Below are 7,906 nucleotides of genomic sequence, written 5' to 3'. Positions count from 1 at the left end.
TTTTTAAGTGGCTCAACCTCACACCATATAAAAATATTAACTAAAAATGACTTATAGACCTAAATGTGAAAGCTAAAGCTTTAAAATTCTTAGCAGAAAACATAGGAGTAAATTTTTGTAACTTCAGATAAGGCCATTGTTTCTTAGAGACAAAAGCATAAACAACTGAAAAAAATAGATAAATTGGACTTCATCAAAATTTAATACTTCTGTGCTTCAAAGGACACCATCAAGAAAGTAGAAAGGCATCCCATGGAATTGTTACCGAATTGGTCAACTGGACCCCTTCCAGGGTCCTAGCCTGGGCCAAGACCCCTTGTCTTGGCTAGGGAGGTTCTTTTTCCACTAGGACTCACACGGCCAATAACAAAACTAATTCAATGGCCAAAGAAGGAACTTAACTTGCAAATCAACTTCTCAACCCCGTTCAGCAGAGACACCATATATATAGGAGGACCTATACCATATGTATAGGTAAAAGGGAGGGAACTGGAAAAAGTGGGAAGAATATTCATGACTTATCCCAAAACAGGAGTGTGGTTTGGACCCAGAACTGATGCAGCTCTCCTTTTCAGTCCTTGTATGGGCTTTTCTGGTTGTTGTCACGACAACTGTCAACTGTCAACTGTCATGGCGCAAGTGGGTGTATCATTTAGCATGCTAAGGTATTAAAATGAATGTATAATGAGGCTCTAGGTCTACTGGAAGTTAGATCTTCTGCCACCTTGGGTCTAGTTGGTTCTAACCAGCTCTTGTTTTTCTCTTTGCAGCTTCCGCCTGAAACTTAGTTAAGAGCAATTGGTTTCCTTTTGAGGGAGGGGCAGGGGTGTGATTCCGGGGCAATAGTGTTGGTAACAGAATGGGAAATAATATTTGCAAATCATATATCTGATATAGGACTAGTGTCCAGAATATGTAACGAACTCTTAAAACTCAATAAAAAGACAGAAGTTCAATTCAAAAATGAGCAAAGAAGAAAGAGGAGGCTGAGAATGAGCTGAAGTTTATGAAAGAAGAATAAGAAAGAGTAAAGCATTTGGTTTGCAAAGCTGTAACATGCTAATGAGTAGCAAAGAGAAGGCAAAATGTTTTACTCCTAACTGCTGCATCAAAGAGTACAGTATGGAAAATATAGGAAAATAAATATTGTGAAGGTGAAAAATTAAAGCTCCTATTATAAGAAAAGACTATCAGAGAGCACTGAGTTGTCTTCAATGAAGTCAAGCCTCCATACCCAGATAAACTATATGCCATAGTGCCATATAAAGTTTAAAAAATCCTAGGGAAAAAAAAATTGACAAAGGATTTGAATGACATTCCTACAAAGAATATATACAAATGGCCAATAAGCACATGAAGAGATACTCAACATCATTAGGGAAATGCAAATGAAACCCACAATGAGATAATACTTCTCATCCACTGGCATAACTAAAATGAAAAGAACAGATAATAACGAATGTTGGAGAGGATGTGGAGAAATTGAAACCTTCATACCTTGTTGATGGGATTGGAAAATGAAACAGCCACTTCAGAAAACAGTTTGACAGTTTTGACAGTTCCCAAAATGTCAAACTACCATAAGACCACGCCTAGGTATAAACCCAAGAGAATGGAAAACTTATATCCACACAAAAACTGGTCCACAGGGACTTCTTCCCTGGCGGTCCTGTGGTTAAGGCTCCGTGCTTCCACTGCAGGTGGCCCGGGTTCGATCCCTGGTCAGGGAACTAAGGTCCCGCGTGCCACGCGGTGCAGCCAAAACAAAAACAGAACTAAACTAAACTAAACTAAAAAACCTGGTACACAAACGTTCAAAGTAGCATTATTCACAATAGAGGAAAAAGTGGAGACAACCCAAAGGTCTATAAACTGATAAATAAAATGGAATATTATTTGCCATAAAAAAGAATGAAGCACCAATCCATGCCACAGCATAAATGAACCTTAAAAACAGTATGATAGGTGAAAGAAGCCAGACACAAAAGGCCAAATATTGTATGTTTCCATTTATATGATGTGTCCAGAATAGGCAAATCCAAAGAGACAGAAAATGGATTAGCAGTTGCCAGAGGATGGAAGGCCCAGGGAATGAGAAGTGATTGCTAATGGGCATGGGGTGTTTTGGGGGGATGAGGAAATGTTCTGGAATTAGACAGTGGTGATGACTGTGCAATTCTGTGAATATACTAGAAACCACTCAATCATATACTTTAAAAGGATTAATTTTATGGTATGTGAATTATATCTTAATAAATTTGTTATTCAAAAAAAAGGAAAGAAAAGTGGTTGTATGACTTCATACTCTCACTAGCAGTGTATTCAGTTCAAATTGATTTATGCAATTTTTGATTAGCTAAGCTAGCTTCTACCTTTTCAGTGCTTCTTAAATTTTTATTTATTTATTTTGGCCATGCTGCGCAGCTTGCGGGATCTTAGTTCTCCAACCAGGGATTGAACCTGGGCCCTCGGCAGTGAAAGCACAGAGTCCTAACCAGGGAATTCCCACATTGCATTTTTAAAAAAATATTTACTTATTTATTTATGTGGTTGCACAGGGTCTTAGTTGCGGCAGGCAGGCTCCTTAGTTGTGGCACATGGGCTCCTTAGTTGTGGCTCATGGACTCCTTAGTAGTGGCATGTGAACTCTTAGTTATGTCATGCAATGTGGGATCTATTTCCCTGACCAGGGACCAAACCCAGGCCCCCTGCATTGGGAGCACGGAGTCTTAACCACTGCGCCACCAGGGAAGTCCCTCACATTGCATTTTTTAGAATGTCTCTACCATTCATCCAAAGAATGATTTATTGAGTGACTACTGTCTGCCAAGCACTAAGTATTACAGATAGATGCAATGGGACAGGCAAGGTCTCTGCTCTCACAGAGCTTACAATCCAGCGGCAAGGGGTGAGAGAATAGGGTTGCAGATACTTTTACAAAAGGTAAGCCACTTGCCCAAAGTCATACAGTTAGTAACTAGTGAGGTCATCTTAGAAAGAAAGATCAAGTCTCATAGGACCTTAGTGGTCATTAATCCAACGCCCTCATTTTACAGAAGAATCTGAGGCTCAGAGAGCCTCAGATTAAATTGCCTCAGGTTAAATTGCCCAGTGACACATCCAAACAGTGACATGAGTTTGGGAGCCCAGGGGAACCCTAGAAAACTCCTCAGCTAACCCAATGGGCCTCAGGAGTTTAAGATGCCCCTCAAAAATGGGAAAGCCTCCCACATGCATTCAACAACTGTTCATTGCTGATTGCCAAATGCTAGGCATTGTGCCACGAACTGGGAGCCTAGCAGTGAACAAGACAGATGATGTCCTTTCCCTGTGGCTTCATGGAGTCTGGAGGTTCCCAAGTGCAAGTTGACAGCTGTTTCAGTGGCTGCCTGAAAGTCCTCATGGGAGGCAAAGATACCTAGAGATTTTGGAGCCCTTGCCAGATTATGATTCCACTGGTGATTCCATTGGTCTGGAGTGGGCCTTGAAATCTGTATTTTTAACACTCTCCAAAGGCAACTCTGGTGAGCAGCCAGGTTTTGGGACCACTGACCTAGTGTACCTCACAACTTGGCTTTTAGAGCTGAGATAAGCGAGACCTGGAGAGACTCATCCAATTCCACAACTAGAGAAAATCTGTCTAATGCCCATCCCTGGGGCAAAGCACTTATTCATTCTTAAGCAAATATTGAGCATCTACCATGTACCATGCAATAGTCTAGGAGCTAGGGATAGAGCAGAGATAAGACAGTACAGTTCCTGCTCTAATGGGCTTACATTTGTCGGGGTGGGGGTGGGAGGCAGGAATAAAGCCAAGAAAGAAAGAAACCAGGTCATTTAAACTCTAATAATGACAAGGGAGATCAAGGGAGTGCCAAGTCAGCACCGAGTCAGCGGAAGAGAATACGTTAGGTTGAACCGTGTAAAATTGTCAATATTTGACCATTTTTGATCTACAGAAACAACAATTTCATGTGGTTCAGCTTTATAAATAGGAGTTAGAGAGAGGTTGAGCCGTCTCTCCCCAGGAAAAAAAAAAAAGGGAAGAAGGTCTCAAGATGGATATGATTTGAACATGAGAATGACAGATAAAAGCCTAGAGGAAGGGTTTTGTTTAGAACAAAGTCTCTGAGGAGAAATTGTGGAAGAGAGGCTGGAGAGAAGGGACATTCATTCCATAGCTGTGGAGGGCACTGTGTAGAAATGGCACAGTCACCAAAGAAGTGCAATGCATGATCACTATTCTTAAGTTACTTACACGTTGATTACAGACACAATCAATAAAAACCATAAATAATAAAAAAATCAAATACTTCCACACAAAGATTCATGCTATACCCACTGCTGCAAACATCCTGCCCAGAGCTGCCCGCCCTCGGTCCCTGACTAAATGCCACTTCCTCTGTGATATTATCCATTACCTCCACAGTCAGGGGAGATTGCTCCCTCCCCCAAACCTTCATCATTCACTCTTCATACCTCTCTCTCCATCTACTGTCCTCTCCATCTACCATGGTAATTTCCAGGCTTAACTTCCTTCCACTTAGTGGGCTTCTTTAGGGAAAGGACTATGTCACATTCACCTGGGTTCTTCTGCCAGTGCGTGACTGTCATTAGGACCAGCTCAATGGAGAAGAAATGAATGAATGGACAGATGAATGAGTGAATGAGAACTATCTCCAAATTTTGTTTGTCTTCAAGGTTCTGTAAGGCTGCAGTAAATTGTCCCCAGTAACTAATTTAGGGATTAAAGTGCAGTTCAGGTCTGGGGTGAGCTACTTACCAAAGCAAGGTCCCTGTCCCATGGGGACCTTTAAGTTCCATCTCACAAAGATAAACCTTTCCATATCAGGGGGCAGTCCACGTTTGCGCAATACGATTAAACCTCAAGACAGCGTCTGGCCCCCATATGGGAGGGGCCGTCTGGCTGAATACCTAACCAGGTCACAGCCACTCTGGCTCTGGCTCTGGCCTGCCCCAGGTACAGAAATCTCCCGTCCTACTGACCCCGACAGAGCCTCATCCTGGCCACCTGCAAGTCCTGTTTTCTGTGGAAATGGCACACGGCTGCTGGCCACATTTCCCACAGCCGTCCTGTGTGTACTTGGAAATCATTAGCTTCCCTCCCGTGTATATTTTCTGTAGAGGAAATAACTCCTTCAGCTTCCTCATAGGCCCTTTTTCCAGCCACTGAAGTGGCCACCAGGCCTCAATATTGGACCTGGCCTGGCCAAGTCTATGTGTTTCAGAGGCTGGTTATTCCAGTTTGTGAATTACCCAGGACTTCTGCTTGTTTTCCTTTCTGCTTCTGCTATTTACATGTGAGGAGATTTTACTGCTCAGCATCATCTCCCTCAGTGTCTGGGAAGAATACTAATGCTCACATCTGTTTAGTGCTTTCTAGTCTACAAAATGACATTCCATACATAAACTTATTTTAGCCTCCTAACAGTCCTGCAGAATAGGTTTCATTATTCTCTGTTTGCAGCTAAGCAATGATACATGACTCGTCCGCCATCACACAGCCAGAATGTACGAGAATTGGGTCTTGAACCCAGCTTCTGATTCTCTGTCTGGTGTTGTTACTTTTCAACCCTTCAGGGAATGCAAGTTTTCCACTTTGCTATCCATTAGAAGTCACGGCAAGATCTGGATGGGAGAGTGGTTTTCTGATACTACCATTAGAAGTCTTCCGCAAGTGTAATTCTTTTGGCTCTGCTGGTTGGAATTTCCATGGTGGCAGCAGGGCCATGGCATCCACCCTTGAGTGGTCTGCAGCTCCAACAACCACATGGCCTTGGCCCCAAATGGATACACTTTCTGAGAAAGGTATATTCTCAAATTTTGTATCGCTCCTGTGGGTGATGGTATGTATCCTGTTGACGTTCTGTCCACTGGGTCACAGTGTTCTAACTCAAACAAATAAAACCCAACATTTAAGTTGTGCTTTACAACTTTCAAAGCGTTTTGCAACTAACCCTCTGAGCTGTATATGGAAGGAAAATAACACTATTAATAGCTCCCCTTTAAAGATGAGAAGGATAAGGCTCAGAGAGCAACTCTGAGCAAATTTTCAAGGTCCCACAGTCAGGCACCCTCAAGGGGGAGGTATCTTCTGACTCCAAATCTTATGCTCTTTCCAGAAAAACTAGTTAGCCACAATATCAATATATGATGATAATAATTAACATGTGTGTAGGGCGTTAAGGTTTTACCAGGCATTTTCACAAATATTAGTTCATTTCATCTTCAAAAACCCCTGTAAGTTGATACTGTTATTAATTACCCCCATATTGCTTTTAAATTCTCAGTCATATTATCATTATACCCTTTCACCTCGGTGCAGTAAATGCAACCCTGAAAAACATTCATTTATGCTTTCAACAGATGTTTTTGATCCCCTGTGTGTAAGAAAGACCCTGCCCTGGTTCCTGTGGTCAGAGCCTGTGATTTCTGCACTCCTGATTCTCCTGGTACACAGTTACCAGAATTGGAACATCATAGCTGTGATTAGCTGTGACATGACAGGGGCAGATAGATCAACCAGAAATGGGGTGAAGGGAAATGACCTACCACAGGGCAAAAAAGGCAGCCTCTCAAATTGCCCCACGTGCTTCAATTAGTGGCTGTTTCCACAGACTAAAAATCAGATTTTATATGAACAACCTAAGAAGGAACATCAGCCTAGCCTTAGTCTCTAAGCCACAGCCCCACACAAAGATACCAATCATTATGAGTAATGTCATCGTCAAATGCTGGGAATACTATTACAGGACATGGCTATTGAATCAACAAATGACGAAAGGTTGGCTCTGGAGCCCTCCGTTGACCAGTCCCAGAGCTCATGGTCCCATTCATAGGGCAATCGGTAGTGCATTATTTCTATGATTAAGAGAGAAAGAGGACAAGGGCATATGCTCTCTTTTCCTCACTTCTTCCTCCTCTCCTTTTCACTCTCTTTTCTCTATAGCTACTGGATAAGGAAAGGTCAACGATGAAATGGAGACACAAGAGACTAAATTGGAGAGGGTGTAGTAGACACGGGTGGCCTGGGGAGACTGAATTCTGTGGTCAGAGCCTATGGTTTCTGCACTCCTGATTCTCCTGGACACTGGGGAAATGGCCGGGTTGGTGGAGTTCTAGATTTGCCTTGATATTTTAACCCACGTGAGGGCAATTCACTACTGTTCCTATTGTTCAGTGCCACTCTGATGTCACCAAGGTGCTGAACAACCTGCCAAGGGACAGGCTTGATTTCTGTCATCTTTCCATGAGAAGTGGAGCTGGGAGGGGCACGCGAGGAACAGGGAAAGAATTTACACCTCCTGAAGACAGGCTCCAAAACCGGGGCCTTTTCAACAGTCATTAAGGTAGTCTTTTGACGTGAAAAGGCATTAGCATAAGCAGTGTGAAAGCAAGGCTGTGAAAAATGAAAAGAAGGAACTCAAAGAGTGCTGACGCTCTATGTGTTTGCCCTGCCCCTACGCTAACCCACACGTCCTCCAACCAGCTGTGCTGGACAGTCTCCCTTCCTCTCCACATCCACTCTCGACCCTTCTCCGCAGTGCTCTTGCCCTTGGAGGCACCCCTCTCCCTTGACTGCATCCACGGGACCCCCTTGCCCTCGGTCTCTAGTGATGTTAGGCCAATGGGTGGCACTAGCAGGAGATCAAAGGGTTGCAGGAGAGACAGCTCAGGCATGTGTGCCCCCAGCTCCCTCCCAGGGCTTGCATTCCTGGCAGAAGCCCGTCTCCTATAGCTCCAGCTCTCCCCAGATTCCAGCCACTGTCCCCTCTCCTCCCCTCTCCTCTCCAGGCTGCAGGTGATACAGCTTTTAGCTCTTGCTCACCCCCAGTGCTTCACCGAGTCTTGTTGGTTTTTCTAAATAGCTCCGCCATTAAATGTT

The sequence above is a fragment of the Balaenoptera borealis genome, assembly GCF_965194805.1.
Source record: "Balaenoptera borealis genome assembly, chromosome: 17".
Lineage (NCBI taxonomy): Eukaryota > Metazoa > Chordata > Mammalia > Artiodactyla > Balaenopteridae > Balaenoptera > Balaenoptera borealis.
This window is presented reverse-complemented; position numbering follows the sequence as displayed.